We start from the raw sequence: 19,514 nt of genomic DNA on the forward strand, positions 1-19,514 counted from the left end.
GAGACAATCGTTTAATGGAAGATGTAGAAATAAATTTCGAATACCGCGAATCCTGCCGCGCCACATCACTCCGCCCCTAGATGAAACCGAGGGGTTTCAGCGACTGAATCCGGAACTCCTTGAGGCGAACGCGCCGTTATTTAGGGTGCACACGGGCTTCAGCCTGGACAGGGAGACCGCCTCTCGAGCTGTTCACCGATCTCGAGCTGTTCACCGATCTCGAGCTGGAAGAAATGACCAGAACGTGCGTACAGGTGTCCAGTTCCTTGGGCGCACAAACAGTTGCGGACGACTGTTGGGTGTGAGGAGTGACCTTGATGCGTCGGAGATTGTCTCTCAGCAGGCGCACCAACCCCGACTCTGTGAGACCCGATCTCTTGTCGAAAACCGAGTCACTTGGGAGTCTCGGGTTCTTCCCCGCGGGGTTGGCAGCAAATTCCTCTCGGCGAGTTGTACGTAGGACGAGAGGCAAGACTTGGGCCCAGGGCGGATCGTCGCGTGCCATAATGGTGGCTTTCAACGTCCGGTGCTAACGTTCTAGCATCCCATTGGATTGCGGGTGGTATGCAGTAGTCCCCTGGCGTTTAAACCCCAGGAGTTTTCCTAACTCCGAAAAAAGGGTGGACTCAAATTGCATTCCCTGGTCAGTGATGACCACTGCAGGGACGCCAAAGCGAGGTATCCACTCTCGACAGAGGGCTTCGGCACAAGATGGCGCCCAAGAACCTCCGCAAATCCTTTTCAGTTTTCGGACGCGGGAAGCTTGTAATCGCTTGCACCTTGTCTGAACCGAGGAATCTCACCTGTGTTTGAAGGAACTTACATTTCTCAACGTTTAGGACGAACCCGGCCTCAAGGCGACGTTAAAAAATGCACTGGGGATGGGCTAAGTGCTCAGACTATGTGGAAGAAGCAACCAAAACATCATCCAAATATGCGAAACAGAAGTCGACGTTTCGTAGGACAGAGTGAATGAACCTTTGAAAGGTTTGCGCCGCATTGCACAACCCGAAAGTCATCCGTGTGAACGCGAAGAGTCCAAAGGGTGTGCATATTGCCGTCTTTGGAATGTCTTCTGGAGCTACAGGGATTTGGTGATACGTCTTGGTTAAATCCAAGGTCGAAAAAATGCGGCAATTTGCGAAATGATGCGCAAAGTCGTGGATGAGAGGAATAGAATATTGGTCTGGAACATATGGAGTGGGGAAGACCAACAGCTGTTTGAGGGCCTGCAGATACCCTGTTGAACGAGTTGTTCAAATTCTTTCCGTGCTATAGCCAGTTTCTGGAATAGTAGAGGACGCACCTTCGAGAAGATCGGGAAACCAGTAGTGTTAATGTGGTGCTGCATATTGTGCTTCACTGGTTTTGAGAACTACACTCGGTAGTAACCTGGTTGAACTTTTGGAGAATTGCCCGAACACGAGAGTCGGTAATGTCTTCAAGAAGAACGGAAAGATTATTGCCTGGGTGAGATACCATTTGTCCCGACGAATTAAGGTTGAATCTATAAGAGACTTGTTTTGCAAGTCTACCAGCAACCCATAGCGACACAAGAAGTCTGCGCCTAGTATGAGGAAGCTGACATCCGCCAGGATGAAACGCAACGAAAATGTCCTACGCAAGCCAAGACTCACGTCCACTTGCCTATACGGGAGGAATTTGCCGCTGCTATGATAGTTTCAGGGATTGTGGAAATAGTTTATGGTGTTGGGGTTCGGGAAGAACCGAAACTTCCGCACCAGTATCCACGAGGTAGTTGCGCCTGCTGAGAGGGTCGTAAATTGTTAGACGACGTGGCGCTGCGTTCTGGGTGGCCGTCGCACGGAACCCCCGCGGACCTAGTTTTTTGCGGCAGGGGTGAATTTACAAGGGCTTCTACATTTAGTGGGTTTATCGCCGAATCTGCGGTGGTACCAGCAAATCCCTCGGTCCGTGGACTGTCCTGACGACCTGCTACCTGATCGCCCTTTTCGAGTGGCAGACCGCGGGTTGTCTCGTGATCTGGCGCCCGAACGCTGAGCGTCCAGCGTAGCCCGCATCTCGGCCACACTGGCTGTTAAGGCGACTATATCGCGCCTCAAGACGCCCACTTCGTCCGATGTTGAACGGCCGCTATGGTCGGGCGTACGTGCACCTCGTGTACTTTGACGGCCACAGCTGCCAATGCCTCCAAGGAACCTGAGACGCACGCGAGTACCGCCTGGGTGCCTTCCGGGAGCCGATGATCTTACTCCCACCCAATTGCTTCATTTCGCGCAGCAATTGGCTGGGAGTTCGATCTCCCAACGTTAGGCCTGCCAGCAAGTACCAGCCTGATCAATTCGGTCTTGAGCAGTGAGTACGAAGCTAATTTCACTACGTCGGACACCAGCACGATGGACTCCCCGTCCAAGCCGACCATCGCGTGATTGAAACGGGTCACGTCCGCTGTGATCCCGGACATGTGGAACTGTGCTTCCAAATGCACGAACCACAGTTTCGGGTTCCGCCGCCAAAACGGAGGGACGCGCACGGCGAGGGCGGTCACTTGCGGGTCCGATGGACCTGCCGCGTCTTTGCCGTCAACCGACATTCCAAAAAGCTAAAACTACGACGCGAATTTGTGGGAAGAAAACCGCGGTAATACCGACTTCAGCTAAATCCCTAAACGACACGGCAGGCCGCACCTTCAAATAACCGCACGAGCGAAAACGAAACACCAACGACGTACTCCAAAGTGAAAAGCTCGCTAAAAGAGCGGAGAGCAAGCGAAAAGAGATCCACCTATACAATCACCTCGACGCCGTCTCTTGCGACGATTTAAATTTTATTTTTATCACCGTGTTTACTGACCTAAAGTAAAATTTCAATTAACTTATAAATAAAAAAAATGACGGCGCCTGCTGAGGAGGCGGCTGATGGCGGCGATAGCGGTAGTGTTGGCGGCTGCTGCGGTGGCTGTGGTTGTTCGTGCTGCGCTTGGCTGCGTTGTCAATTATTCTTGTTGTGTTATAATTGTCTGCCGATCTTGTTGATGTTGGTTGGTCTTCCTGGGACGACTCTCCGAGTGCGTTTGGATAAGTGGTAATTTACTTGTTCGCTGCCACGAGTAAGAATTGCAACAATGATGGCGGAGTCTTTTGACAGTCCGAGTTGCCAACACAATTTTCTTACTGTTACTGAAAACGAATTGCCCTCGGTCACACAAGTAATGGGATCTTAGAATTTTGTTTTCCTTCATGGACAAAATCTTGCACAGGAACTAACGTGGAATTTTTGGATCAATCCAGAGGATGTGAACACAATCCAACTAGCAGTCACAAATTTTTCGATCCGCTTCTCAAAATTTCTATTTTGGGGGTCACCAATTTATAATGTATTTAATATATTATACTTATATATATTTAATAATTTCTTGATAAAATCAACACATTATAATTACAAATTAATTATTCTTGTTAGTCGTTTCTTTTTTTTTATTAAATTACAGTTATATTACATAATTAATAAACCTGATTATATTTATTTCATCTGACGGCTGACGGAAGACTCCCTATGTTTTTCTTTTTTTACGTCTTGCCGTCAAGTCATGGCACTCTGCTCTCCACTCCTGTGGCGAATTCTAAACTGAGTGGAGAGCGCCGGTGGCGTCATCTATCCGCTCGCATTCGCAACATTCGAAATAAATTTCGAATACCGCGAATCCTGCGGCGCCACAAGTACATCCGCTTCTGACCGTTACAGCTATCACTCGCTTGCACACAACGCGTTGCTAAAACTTTCATGAAAAAAAAAACATTTATAAAACTGAGGAGACAAGGAGGCGTACACCGAAGGAGATAACAAGGGCTGAAGTACCCGTCGGGACACCGGAATGCGGACAGCCGAATAAAAAATAAACTCGCAAAGTAATGCGACACCGAAGTAGAAGACGGCAAATCCAGTACCACACAGGGCTTCTACTCCGGAATGAGCCGAGTGGGTGCGAAAGCCAAAAAAGAAAGAAAGGAATACGCGGCGGTTGTGAGGCGCATGTGGTTTGCAACATCCCTGCAGAAAAGCGTTAGCAAAGGAGTGAAAAACAGGCTCATGGAACTGGAGGAACTCTTCGATTGCATTTTCTTATATAGGTGCACATAGAGAGTAACAGAAATGCGCGAAAAGCAGAAGCAACCACGCCCCAGCTGGGAGCATCGTAAGCTAGAAACGGATCGCAAGTAATTCGTTGCATAGCGAACTGGAGGAATTCACCCAGGTTATCTTCAGGGCTCACAAGAAGAAGACAAAGAGGGACAAGAGACCACAACACGCCATGTCGTCAGAAAACCCTCTGCCTGATGATGCAACTAAAGTCAATTAGACTCTGCTCTGCTTATTAAGCAAATAGCCTATCTTCCATTTGGAAAAGGAAGGAAGGGTGGTGAAGTCCTCGCTGTATTAGGTTCAAAGATAACAAGTAAAGGTACGTTCTGGGAAGGGATCAAGGGGCATTTGGAGGAGATGGCTCGTGTGGTGGTAGAACCCACATCCTCAATGGATTTTGACTGCCTCACAGAAAAGACTGAAGTAGGAAAGGTCATCATTAATGTTTGAAAGTAACCAGTGCCCGGATTCGCTGTGGTGGAAGTTGCCGAGCAATACTCGAGGAAACTTCTTAATAACGGAAAAACCAGAACTGGTTGGGTAGAATACGAGTTCAGGCCATCCCAACCAAGTGATACAGATACTTAAATTATGGGCACGCGTCTGCAACTAGCCGGAGGAACCCTGAGAGGACGGCAGCGTGCCGCAAATTCATGCAGGTAGGTTATAAAGCGAATACGTACAACGAAAAGGAGAGTTGCGTTCTATGCAGTGATCGTGGCGCGTCTGGTGGGAGCCTTGCATATATTGCGAGCTCGGAGCGGTGGCTGGTCTTCAGAGTAAAATCAGATCAATTTGCATCAGAGTACAACCGCTCATGAGTTGCTAGCTGCGGAGATAAAAGCTGATCTAGTGTTTATCTGTGAACAATACCGGAACAGGGAACCAGCCTCATGGCACCCAGACTTATGAAGTACCGCTGCTGTCTGGGTTCGGAACGACACCCGCCTTATGGCTCTTTCTCAAAGCCGAGGGGGTGTTTAGGGAGAACGTTCTTTATCGTCTATCTAACGACGGGCGTGACCATGCCGGACTTTCGACGCAGGCTTGATGCTCTGAAAGACATTGTGTTGGGCACAGAGAGGCGGGTCCCGATTGAAGGAGATTTTAATGACAGGGCACTTAAATTGAGCATGCCTCATCCAGTTACCAGAGGAAATCAGACTTTCAAAATGGCAGCGAGATCAGGGTGCGTAATTTTAAACATTGGATCCACGCCGGAAGCATTCTCAACGAATCACTGGTGTCGCTGGTGGACGGGTGGCGAGTTCTAAAAAAATTCTCGATAAGCGACACACCGCGTTCGAAGAGGTTGATGTTACTGCTCGCTGTGCACCAACCCGGCGCTCTTCCTGCGCGTGAAATGTTGCCACGGTGGACACCAGAATATTTTTCGAAGGTCTTGACGCAGCTGACACAGCCGTAATTTCAGTTAGATACCTGGTAACGAGAGTTTGCGGATTTCCATGCCCAAGATAGCCTCAAGACGTGACAAATCTTCTACATATTGGTAGACGTAGAAAATTGCCAAGCTCCGGAGCGAGTGTCACAAACTCCGTTGCTCGACACAACGCCGACCAACTGAAACGGATCGTGGGTATGGTGTATGAGGTAGGAAAGAGGCAAAGCCTCTGAGCACTCAGACCCTCATGGGACACTGTACACGATTCTCCCCTCTAACTTAATATTCCAGATTCGTTTATGTATCGCAGGATTTCCGTTAGTGGATGTGATGCTATCCGCTGCAGTTTGAGGAAATCAGCACCAAAAATCTGAGCGAGGCACTAACCCAGAAAATGCTCCACGGATCCCGCCTCCTAAGTACAAGACGAAGTCATCTCATCATAAATGATAAATGCAGCCAATGTAGCTCCGTCTATCATGTCAAAAAAATATTGCTAGTGGCCATCGCCTGGTTGCCCTCTTACGGGTATATGTGCCTAGCATCTGATCCATAGTATCTACGCCCGACTTATTGTCGCTATAATCCAAAATAACCAACGGTTTCAGCTTTGCACTGCTACTGTCTATAGCATACGTATGGTGCATAGTTGACAATAAAATGACCGCCTTATTTTTCTTAGGCGCATATGGACAAAGGGCAACATCACCTTCGTGGAATCCAAAATTCCTTCCTATGAATCTTTAATTTGCACGCACTGTGACTACATATGTGGTTATCTGCTTCAAAAGGGTCGTAAAAAAATCATCTACCTAAACTGTGTGGCCCGTATGCTTGTATTTCTTCGTCACCTCCTGCATAACTTTCTACCCTTGATTCACTTCACGTTGTTGATCCTGCTGCTTGCCAGAGTAAGTCATTCCCTTCAATGGAAAGTGTGATTTAGAGCCACCATACCTTACCACATTTAACCTGTTTTGAAGGTATATATTTCGTAAACAGTTGCGTGCGCTATGTACACCGTTTTTAAGTTCACTTGCATCATTGACCACACGTCATCAATTGCCGCTGGCTTCCTGCTTTTTACATATATACTATATAATTCTTTGACTGGCTCATTATTTGACTGACACAGCCCAGCATGCAAAATTATTGCCAAAAATGAAAGGTTGCCACTGTTTTGGCTTCTGAGGGTTAGCATCAGTCCATTCCTTAGCCACTTGTTGTCCTTTTCAGTTTGTTTCCCGTAAAATAATAATATAATATAATAATAATCGTTGCCACAACAATCCATATTGGATCAGGGCCTTGAAGTGTGTTAGAGCACTTCATTCAAGACCGTAACGGTACACTACAGTAGACTGTAGGAGACAATGTGGTCAGGGTCAGCATTGCGCTCGGCCGAGATTATTACCCTGATTTGACTCAGGTACTCATTCACAGCTGAGTCGACTGGTATCCGACGTCAAATCACGATACAAATCCCTCTGCCACTAGCGAGATTTGAACCGCGACCTTCCGCACGACAGCCTTGTGCTCTAACCACTCAGCTATCCGTAAAATACGCAATGCAATCGGTTTCGTGATAATGGATTTGAATATTTGTAGCGGATCATTTGTTGTTATCAATGAGCCGAGTTATTTTAGGCTGTAATCCACTACATTATGAGCATGAATTCGTGAACTTAGTGGCTGAGTTTTCATCCGTATGGTGCTATCTTTGGCTTTGTAAAAGACAGGTGTGGCATCATCAGCCTCATTTTCCCATTCATCATCTTTTTCGTCTTCGTAATCAACGTTGATCTCGTTTTCGCAATCCATGAAAAATGGTTGAAGGTCCCTGAGGACTTATTACCCTCATAAAGTACCTAACAAAATCAAATGCTTATAAAATTTAAACTACTGCCCCGATCACATCGATTTTTTTGTAAACACAGAAAACAATACGCTTCTGGAATGTATTCCCGACCTGTAGGTCGGGTCGAAGGTACCATGCTTTGGTGGAAATGGTTGTCAAATCTCTTAAAAAAACATAAAGGTCTCCAGGGATCTATTCACTCGTCGAAGGCTAGTCGCAGAGATACAGATAATACGTTTATCAGCCGCAGCTGCTGTCTTTGCTTAGCCAATAGAAGTATCATATTTACAATAGCAGATCTGACTTGAGGGTTGGATTTAAGTTTGTCATTGAGAGATATTCCCAGGTATTTAATGTTTGGTTTTGGCTTGAGAGTGTGATTGGCAATGCGGAAATGAAGGTTTTTACTTTCTGACATTGGGCGGTAATGGCACTTTCCGCTGGGGTTTCTGAAGTAAATAACCTTAGACTTAGTAGAATTAACAGTGAGGGTCCAGCGGTTGAAATACGCAATGACCCTATTGGTTAGGCGTTTGAGAGAGAGAGGCCCGCTCGCATATAGGATGGTGTCGTCAGCGAAGAAGATCCCTCCTGATGCGGGAAGAGTTTATGGGGAAGTCAATGGAGCGAAGTCATCTGGCAAGCTCAGTTGGAGATGAAGTCTCCAAGGATTCTGAATAAGGGGATGCAATTAGTCTGAATTCGTTCTGCGGACGATTTGGCTCCGAATAAATGGCTGATATTTTTTCCTCAAGGATGTGAAACTGGGGGTTCCCTATTTTTATCGGGTAGTAATTGACGTTGAGAGAAGATTTTTACCTTCCAGCCAATTGAATCGAAAACTTGTGGGCCAGGTTTGAGGAGTTTCTTGTAGGATGCATTCAGTTCAGACCGAATAGCTCCATTGATTTTGCTGGATAGGATTTTAATGATCTCGGAGGGGAAATAGTAGTCATCGTTGCATCTGTTCCGCAGTCGGTGAAATAATCGTTTCCTGCGCTGCAGTAATCTGTTTCTTTTGCGGACTAAGGGGGGGGGGGGGGGGGGGGGGGGTTGAGCGGGAAAGGCACCCGTATTTGTAGTAACCAGGCTCTTGAATTTCCAGATGCAAGTGTCTAGCTCACCATTAGAGTGGATGCGCGATTTGTCCAGCGGAGGACCCAGCGCACTGGATAAGTCGCGTTGGTTCCGGTTTGTCAGATTGAAGGGTCTGCATTTATGCGGATGGTGGAGGGAAGCGATAAATTGCTGTAGATGCAGAGAGAGGCTGAAGGCATGGTTTCGGAGTGGGCTGCCAAGAGGAGCAGCTAGTGGCATATGCCGAGAGATTGAACGAAATTATAAAGCCATCTAGGAAGGAAGACCTACGATGAAAAGATGGCACTCCGGCGTTAATGTTGTCCGCGCTAAAGAATAGGCCTGGCTAGAACCAATCGAAGAGCACTTTGCCGTTTTCGTTGTTAACTGAGTCGCCCCAAGATGCGTGCCTCGTGTTCACGTCACCACCGAGGATGAAGGCGTTGAAACTGGCTGCAATTTCGCAGAGTTCCCACAGAATGAGAGTGAGGTGGCGGCCTGTGCTGCCCGGGAAGTAGACAGAGCCGATTAGGACTTGGGGGACGCCTCCACCCCTAACAGGAAGTCTCACTACTGCTAATAAACAGTTTGATGTTAGTGCAGCCGAGGGGATTCTATTTGCCCTAAGTCCCGATCTGACTAGGATGACTGTGCCTTTGCCCGCGTCGTTGCGGAAAGTAAAGTTCCTGCAGACTGCTTTCGTTTAGGAGAGCGAGACTGGGATCGAAATCGTCGAGGAACTTGTGGAGAGCGAAACTTTTGTCGTTAGAAATGAGCGAATTAGTGTTGAGTGAAACCCTTTCATTTTGATTGTTTATCAATTTGGAGTGGAATTGTAAGTACGCTTCGGGTTTGTCTTCAGGGAGGAGACGGAGGTTGTTGTGGTAGATGTTAGAGATTGTGTTCCACAGGGAGGAGAATGACATGTTGAATAAGACCTGGCTTTCATGAGGAAGCCCCTGTGAATGTGGCGGCAATGAAGTGCTAAGGGTTTCGGGTCTGACGACGAAAAAAACCAACAAGTTTTTTATTATTTCGGATAATTAATCATTGGAATCACCGCATAATTACACTCAGATATTACCATATAGTCGGCCAACACTGAGAACCACAGAGCAGGACGGACGACATTGCGGTAAATTTAGATTTGAGACGTTCGTTGATACGTCGGTCACAAAGAGCACCGGGTGTGGAACGCTACGTTATGCAGGTTGCGTTAATGCATGAAGCAATTTCATAACGCAGTTCTCCATTGGCTGATAGCATTGTCCCGACATATTTAAATCGCTCAAGGCAGGTGTATACACATTGACAGTGATTGTGCCTGTTTCATGGGGATCGTCGTCAAAACTCAGTTTAATTCAGATTGAACCTGAGACCGTGTTGCGTGAGGCGGTCATTCCATTTTTGGATAAGTTGCTCGAGACAATTTTTGGTATTAGACGTTAGGAAAACATCATCTGCATAAGCAGTGTATAGGGCGCTGCACGTTGGAGGATCCGTGTGACGGTGTCCATAAAAGAACGAAGAGGAGTGGTAAGAGCACGCTTCCTTGATGAAAAGCAACAAAGGCACGAAGTGGTTTTGATACACCCGCCACACTTTTAACTTTGCTTTTCGGATCGTGGTAAAGCAATAGAACCCAGTGCACGAGGTCTTCTGGCACTAAGTCTTGACGAAGAAGATACCAGATGAGTTCGTGTGGCACACGGTCAAACGCCTTATTCAGATCCAGAAATGCAATGTAAAGAGGGCGAGGCTTCTCACAGTGTTTTCCCATAAGTAATTGTGTAGCGTATATTGCGTCGGTAGTTAAACAGTTCTTGACAAATCCGGCTTGATTCACGGTTATTTCAATGATTTCGCGAATACGGTTGTTAAGAATGCGTTCAAAAATCTTCATGGTATGGGAAAATAACCGGATCGGACGGTAACTCGAACATTCTGCTGGACTACCTTTCTTTTTCCATATTGGAACTGTGGTACTTTCTTGCCAACCAGATGGTGTTCTACCTTCCCGAATAACCCGATTATGTTGGGTCCCAGCTCTTCGCTTTCCCCAGCTCAGATGCGATATTGTCAGGTTCTGTGGCTTTCTCCGATTTCATTCGTTTTACTGCTTCCTCGACTTCAGTTGCACTCATAGATGGAATTGGTCTAAATGTCGGCAATGGTTGTGGAAGTGGAAGATGAGCAAATTCTTCAGTTGAAATCTACTCGAAATATTCTCGCTATCTATCTTGTCATTAAGATGTCGTGAAGATTTTTGTAATGGACCACTCGGGTGACCGCGAACGCTTTCTTTGCTTCCTGGTTAGCATTCTTATAAATTTGCCAATTGGCCAGCGTTTCATCTTCGAGAAACTTATGGTAGAGGTGTTTCTTTCTACGAACCTTCAGTTCAGCATCGTCATTCCAACGTCAATATCTCGGTTGAAATACCGCTTACCTGGCTGGGTTACCCCGAGGGTTGCAGAGACCGCTTTGTGGATCGTGTCTTTCATTTGGTTCCACGATTCCTCCACATTCGTAATGGTTGGTAATCGCGTAAGTAAGATGATTTCTTCTTTCTTCTCACGAAATCGCCACCATTTATTGCGCGGGCCAGTGCATTCCTCACGCTGTTTATAAGTGGCTTAATTCGCAGCGTATGTTCGGATAGCTGCGTGGTTAGAGAACAAGGCTGTCGTACGGAAGGTCGCGGTTCGAATCTCACTGGTGGCAGTGAGATTTGTATCGTGATTTGACATTGGATATCAGTCGACTCAGCTGTGAATGAGTACCTGAGTCAAATCAGGGTAATAATCTCGGGGAAGCGCAATCCTGACCATGTTGCCTCCTACAGTGTACTGTAGTGTACCATTACGGTCTTGAATGAAGTGCTCCAACACACTTCAAGGCCCTGATTCAATATGGATTTTTTCCAACAATTATTATTAATTCACAGGACAGCAATCAGCTGTCGATGTTCAGGTGCGATGGTCTCATAGGGGATGGGGATGCTTTGCAATTAGTGACAGTGGTAAAATGTCTTATGAAGATATAGTCGATTTGCGTTTTACTGTTCCCAATATAAAATGTAGGAAGATGAGACAATTGTTTGATGCGCTATGTATTCATAAGTATAAAGTTATGGGTGTCCGCAAAATCGATCATAGACTCGCCACCCTCATTGCATGCTTCAAACCCTTTCCCCCATTGCAGCTGTTACTGTCTGCCTATTCACCCACATGACCATTCAGATCGCCGGCAAAGATGATATAGTCGTGAGCGGGCACATTGCAGGTCTTTCCATCGAGAAGTTATCAGAAGGTATCTTTCTCGGCATCAGGTCGACCTGTCTGTGGTGCATACGCTGTGAATACAGCGATCAGCTGTTATAACGGTGAGCTTCATTAGCTGATCATCAAATCGTTCGACTTCTTTAATCATCACGGAAACCCTCTGAGATGGCAATGCCAACACCTTATTAAGTTTAGGGGAGCGAGGGCACAAAATATGACCCTGAAACAGTGTAACAGGTCTCGTCCTCAGAGATCCAACTGAAAAATTTGAAAAAAAATCGCAGACGTGTATTTAGACGAAATTTAGGCCTCAAAATATATCCCGTTCCGATATCTGCATAAATAAAGTTAATAATACTATATTACAATTTTTTTAAGAAATTTAGCCGGGAACCCCTTAAGTTCATGCTAGACGTACAAAATTTGGTTACGATATATGAGATAATATAATTCTTTAACTTGAACGCAATGTGCGTATTGTTAACAAAGTTATAGAAGGTCGAAATTTTGCATTTCACGTAAATATTATTATTTATTCAAGACGTGTATGACCATATAAAGTGAACTTATATGGATGGCGGGTTCCATAGGGACACTTAACTTACCTTTCTTAACTTTTTTTAGTTATTTGTATATCAGTATAAGTATTACTGAAGACACCCATGTGTTTGTTTATGTATGTGCTAATGGAGTTTCCCTCAGGGGTCGTTAGCGACTTTTAACGGGTCGCTTACGATACGGAGTGTGACGTCCCCGAGGTGCCCGAGTAAGTAGTTCTGCGTCCTAGTTGGCAGCATTCCTGCGTCCTAGGTAGTAGCCTCGAGAAAGCTTCTCGGTGAAGAGCGAACCGCGAATGATCTGTGCACGTCGGGACACACTGGGAGTCTCCGGAGCCATCGACAACTCTCTGCCGGCGTCGACGGGGTTATGTGACCCTAGCTCTGCCAAGGTGGTAGTTGCGACGTGTATCAGGAGCCAGCCCTTTCGGGACCCTTGTCGGGAAGTGTGCATTGAACCGGTGTTAGTAGACCGCGTTGCCCCGAGCGAGCGCTGATCCGTCCGTGAATTCCGGGATCAGCTAAGCGTTGGTCAGGCCTCAGGGAACTGGGGTATGGGCTGTGTCCCCGAGGGTATACCCGTTCCTGACTATTGCGGCCCGCTCCCTTGCACATGATGCGCTGGTTACTTTTTCATGGAGAATATTCATAAATTTACAAAAAACAACGACGAAACAACAGGCACGGATAAAGAGCTGAGTGCGTTTAGGTGGAGCACAAAAATGCGTCGCTCACCGCAGCGAACAGCGAAAGAGGCGACGAGGGCTGACATACCCGATGTGACACCGGGGCGCCCAAATAAAGAGGAAGCCTCATCAAGTGGCGCGACTGACCGTGCGGAGATGGTAACTCCAATACCTTGCAGAGCCCCTGTTCTGGAAGTAAGCTCAGTCAGAATCGCTAGTCCTGCGCAGATGGATTTGGACACAAATCGAGTGGAAGGCTCATCAGAAAGTGTGCAGCAGTGGTGAAACCTATGCGGTCGGCAACGTTCCTTCGGAGGAACGTTAGCAAAGGCGTCAAAAACGGGCTGATGGAACTGGAGGAACTACTGTACCGCATTTCCTTTTATAGACGAACGTGGAGAGCAGCGGAAGACGATTGTAGAGAAAAAACAGTCGCACTCCCCGCTGAGAATGCTGCTTGCGTCAAACGGACCGCAGATAGCCCTCTGCAAAGTGAACTGGAGAAAAACCGAAAAGAGGACGACGTGCCTGAAGGAGACTTTATCGAAGTAGTCTCCAGGGCCCAAAAAAAGAAGGCGAAAAAGGAAAAAAAGAAACAATGGACTCCATCGCCAGTGACACATCTGTCCAAAAACAAGGAGGCTGCCAACCAAAAGCCAGGAGCGGAAAAAACGAAGAAGCGGGGAAGAACTAGACCGTCGACTCTGCTCATTAAGCCGACGGAAGGCAAGACATTTGCGGAAATCCTTAATGAAATCCGCTACAGGATGAAACCTGAAGAGAACGGAGCAGAGGTGTCTTTGATACGGAAGACGAGGAGTGGTGGAGTTCTCGTCGAACTGGGCCCAAAGACGACCAACAAGAGCACGTTCTGCGAAGCGGTCAAAGGGCTATTGGGGGAAAAGGCTCTTGTTTCCAGCCTAGAACCCATGTGCTCTCTAGAAATACGGGATCTAGACTGCCTCATAGAAAAGGCCGAAGTAGAGGAGGCGCTAAAGCATGAATGTCCAGAGGTAACCAATGCCCGGGTAGGTATTACCTCTGTAAAAGCTCGCCGTGGTGGAAGTCCCCAAGCAATATGCGAGGAAACTCCTTAACAGCAGGAGAATCAAAATCGGATGGGTAGTATGCAGGGTACGAATGCGGATAGTCCCCACCAAGTGCTACAGGTGTCTGGACTATGGACACACGTCAGCAGCTTGCAAGGGTCCGGGCAGGAGGACAGCATGCCGGAGATGCGAGAGTTGTGTTCTCGGCAGGGATCGTGGCGCGTCTGGCGAAAGCGTTGCACACACTGCGGGCTCGGGACGGTGTCCGATCTTCAGGGCGGAATTGGAGAGGGCTAGGGCGCGAACGCCATGATCCGCATTTTGCAAATTAACATGCACCGGAGTGCAACCGCTCACCAGTTGCTAGCACAGTTCGCTGCGGAAGTAAATGCTGATCTAGTGCTGATTAGCGAGCAATACCGAAACAAGGACCCGTCCTCATGGTATCTCGACTTATCGAGCATCGCTGCCATCTGGGTTCGGGACAACGTTCGACTTTGTATTCTTGTCGAAGGCCGGGGGGACGGATTTGTCTGGATCCGGGGTTTAGGGATAACGTTTTTTAGCGAATGAGACGCTTCCGGACTTGATGCTCAGGAGGACGGTGTTTTGAGCACGGAGGGACGAATCCTTGTTGGCGGTGATTTTGATGCTAGTGCTCTTGAATGGGGTATGCCTCAATCAGACTCCAGAGGGAAACGGATTCTGGAAATGGTGGTGAGAACCGGGCTCGTAGTTTTAAACACCGGATCCACGCCAACGGTTCGGCGCCCAGGTTGTGAAGGAAGCATTCTTGACAGCACTTTTGCGTCGGAATCTCTGGCATCATCGGTGGACGGGTGGCGAGTCCTAGAAGACTTCTCGGCAAGTGATCATCAGTACATTGCGTTCGAAGTGTTTGGCGCTACTTGCCGGCGAGCACCAACACGACGTTCCCCCTGCGTGTGGAATCGCGAGGGTGAACATCGGAAGGTTCGTCGAAGCTCTTGGAGCAGGTAGGGCCGCGCTGGGGGGCACTCCGGGGGGTGGTGGTGTCGCAGCTGACAACGTCGTAAATTCAGTGATGAATCTGATAACAACGGCGTGTGAGGCTTCCATGCCCCGGAGAGGCCCCAGACACGACAAGCCGTCTATGTACTGCTGGACGGCGGAAATTGCCGACCTACGGAAAGAGTGTCATAAGCTCCGCCGTTTGGCACAACGTTTGTACGCCAACGAGGAGGCATGTGCCATAAAGGAACAATATAGATCAGCAAAACGGAGACTCCGCAGCGCTATAAATAAAAGCAAAGCTCGCGGCTGGCAAAATCTTGTTAATGAGGTGAATGAGGACCCGTGGGGACTTGGCTATAAGCTCGTCACCCGGAAAATCGGGACTCTGCAGAAGCCCTGCATACTGAGCACCGACCAGATGGACCGCATTGTGCGGGCATTGTTTCCCAAACACCCTGTACGGGTTGATGTAAATAGTGCGGAAAGCGTTGTGGACTGCCCCCTTTTCACAATGAGAAAGCTGTTCTCACTATGAAAAACAGGAAAGCGCCAGGTCCTGATGGCATCCCGGCGGAAGTTTACAAACTGGTGTTCCGCCAACGGCCAGAGTTGTTGCTTGAAGCGTTCAACGCGTGCTTGAGGGAGGGCATTTTTCCTTATCGTTGGAAAGTGGCCAGACTCGCGTTGATCAGTGAGGGTAAAGGAGACCCGGAGCTCCCGCCTGCATACCGACCGCTGTGTATGCTTGACACGGCCGGAAAAGTGCTCGAGAAGCTCATCAGGGGTAGACTCGCTGAAGCGATCCATGCTACCGGGGACTTATCCGCAAGGCAGTTCGGGTTTAGAATAGGGAAATCTACAGTGGATGCTGTTATGGAGTTCGTAGATGTGTTTAATCGAGCCGGGGCACACAGCCGCCGATCTCGACGGATAGTGCTCCTCATAACGCTTGATGTCAGAAATGCCTTCAATTCCGTAAGATGGACAGATATGCTAGACACACTAGAGAACTCCTTTCACGTGCCAAGCTATCTCCCGCGGATATTGAGGGATTATCTGAAAGACCGCTCCCTGCTCCATGAGACGCTAGAGGGCCAGAGGAGGATGAAAATCACGTCGGGAGTAGCACAGGGATCCATCCTAGGGCCGGACCTCTGGAACGCTCCCTACGATAGTCTGCTGAGACTCGATATGCCCGAAGAATCGCACCTGGTCGGTTATGCAGACGACGTTGCGGGCCTTGTTGCCGGACGCACTGTTGAACAGGCGCAAAGCAGACTTGGCATATTGATGTGACGGGTAAGCGGATGGATGACTGCTCACGGTTTCAACCTTGCGCTGGAAAAAACCGAAGTAGTCATCCTGACCAGAAAGAGACTCCCGACCCTACGTCCCATATCGATCGACGAGTTGACTATAGAGTCAAAACCAGCGATTAAATACCTTGGTTTAATGCTCGACTCGAAGATGAGCTTCTTCGAGCAAATCAAAGCAGCAGCGGACAGGGCTGCAGCTGGAGTCGCGGCCTTGAGTCGGCTAATGGCGAATGTTGGGGGCCCTATATCAAGTAGGGGACGTCTCCTCATGGGAACAACGCAGTCCGTTCTTCTTTATGGTGCGGAGGTATGGGCTGATGCCCTTGACAAAGAGGTGCATCGTAAACGTCTTGCTCAAGTGCAGAGGCGGGGAGCTTCGCGAGTGGCGTCTGCTTATCGCACCGTCTCCGAACCGGCTGTGATGGTGATCGCGGGAGTGATCCCCTTTGCCCTCCTTGCCAAAGAGCGCAAAGCTATCTATCGCCGTAAGGGCGAAAACTTAAGAGAAGTGGTTGCCCGTGAAGAACGTCAACGCACCCTAAGCGAGTGGCAACTTTCTTAGCAAAATGAGCCAAGGGGCAAGTGGACTGCGCGGCTCATCGACAAATTAGACCCATGGTTGAATAGAACGCACGGTGAGATTGATTACTTCCTCACCCAACTTCTAACTGGGCATGGAGATTTTCAGTTTTACCTGCACAGGATTGGGAAGGCGCGATCTCCTGATTGTGTGTTCTGCAATGGAGTGGCGGATGACGCTGAATACACCTTTTTCTATTGCGATAGGTGGGACGGCCTCCGCCGGCAGCTTTATGCAGACAGAGGGGAGCTCTCTCCAGACAACATTGTGCGAGAGATGCTGAAGAGCGCTGGCAGCTGGAATCGTATTGCGCATTATGTTCGGGCGCTTCTTATTACCAACAAGATTGAACTCGACCGGCGGAGGGATCGGACGGTAAGGGGTTCCCTGAACTAACAACAACTCCCTTCCTCCCCTCCCCTTCCGTTGGTGAAAGGAATTCCCAAACTTGAAGGCTACCAAAGCCGGGAGAGCTAGTAATGTGTCAAACGGTTCCAGGCTATTTCTCTGATGACAGGGAGGTGTTTAGTTGGTAGTCCGCCAACGTACTGTTGCGGGAGCCCAACACTCTGTGCGTAAAAGCATTCACCTACTCCCAAAAAAAAAAAAAAATGGAGTTTGCGGGTCGTGTACAATATGATGTATAATACCAGCGGTACCTTATTTACGTATACTTTTGAACACGGGGTAAAGTGAAATATTTGGAGATGCGTTAGATACATACATATGTATGCATCGGTATACGGTAATAGGCAATGTTTGTTTGATTAGGATGAACACAACATTTATGTCTTTAATATGTATGTACAGATTTGAATCTTGGAATTTGGCAATATATGAAGGCATATTTTGCATTCTTAGCTATGAAGGAAACAAAAAACGTGCATAGAGAGTCCCTCACGTAAGATGAACACAAAGCCTTTATACACGAAGTGCTCAGCTTCCGGTATTCCGACTTGCTTTTTCTCTGAAAAGAAACAGAAAGAGACGACAACGAAAATATTAAACCAAATATAACTGAATTTGAATCCAGGACACCTAATTTCATCCACCACTGCGAACAGCAACGCTCATTCAAGTCGTTCATATTCTTAAAATGGAATTATATTAATACAATGGCATACTACGACATAAAAATTTGCACTCTATTCGTGTGGACTCTATGGAGTTCCACACGAATGAGAATGGGTACATTTTCCGGTGAATGCACTTCATCATCAACGGCGCAACAACCGGTATCTGGTCTAGGCCTGCCTTAATAAGGAACTCCAGACATTCCGGGTTTGCGCCGAGGTCCATCAATTTGATATTCTTTAGGTATATCGAAGCTGTCTGGCGTCCTGACCTACGCCATCGCTCCATCTTAGACAGGGTCTGCCTCGTCTTCTTTTTCTACCATAGATATTGTCCTTATAGACTTTCCGGGTGGGATCATCCTCATCCATACGGATTAAGTGACCCGCCCACCGTAACCTATTGAGCTGGATTTTATCCACAACCGGACGGTCATGGTATCGCTCATAGATTTCGTCATTGTGTAGGCTACGGAATCGTCCATCCTCATGTAGGGGGTTAAAAATTCTTCGGAGGATTCTTCTCTCGAACGCGGCCAAGATTTTGCAATTTTTCTTGCTAAGAACCCAAGCTTCCGAGGAACACATGAGGACTGGCAAGATCATAGTCTTGTACAGTAAGAGCTTTGACCCTAGGGTGAGACGTTTCGAGCGGAACAGTCTTTGTAAGCTGAAATAGGCTCTATTGGCTGACTACAACCGTGGGCGGATCACATCATCGTAGCTGTTATCGGTTGTGATTTTCGACCCTAGATAGGAGAAATTGTCAACGGTCTCAAAGTTGTATTCTCTTATTCTTTTTCTTCCTGTTTGACAAGTGCGGTTTGATGTTGTTGGTTGATTCGTCTTCGGTGCTGACGTTGCCACCACATATTTTGTCTTGCCTTCATTGATGTGCAGCCCAAGATCTCGCCCCAATGGCCACCTGCTCGATCTGGATGAAGGCAGTTTGTGCGTCTCGGGTGGTTCTTCCCATGATGTCGATATCGTCAGCATAGGCCAGTAGTTGGGTGGATTTGAAGAGGATCGTACCTCTTGCATTTACCTCAGCATCACGGATCACTTTCTCGAGGGCCAGGTTAAAGAGGACGCATGATAGGGCATCCCCTTGTCGTAGACCGTTGTTGATATCGAATGGTATTGAGAGTGATCCTGCTGCTTTTATCTGGCCTCGCACATTGGTCAGGGTCAGCCTAGTCAGTCTTATTAATTTCATCGGGATACCGAATTCTCTCATGGCCGTGTACAGTTTTACCCTGGATATGTTATCATAGGCGGCTATAAATTCGATGAACAGATCCCAGCAGTTTTTCCATCGCTCGCCGCACAGAGAAAATCTGATCTGTTACTGATTTACCTGGAGTGAAGCCTCTTTGGTATGGGCCAATGATGTTCTGGGCGTATGGGGCTATCCGGCCTAGCAAGATAGCGCAGAATATCTTATAGATGGTACTCAGCAACGTGATGCTTCTATAATTGCTGCACTGTGTGATATCTCCCTTTTTATGTATGAG

The sequence above is a fragment of the Hermetia illucens genome, chromosome 3 (genome assembly GCF_905115235.1).
Source record: "Hermetia illucens chromosome 3, iHerIll2.2.curated.20191125, whole genome shotgun sequence".
Classification (NCBI taxonomy): domain Eukaryota; kingdom Metazoa; phylum Arthropoda; class Insecta; order Diptera; family Stratiomyidae; genus Hermetia; species Hermetia illucens.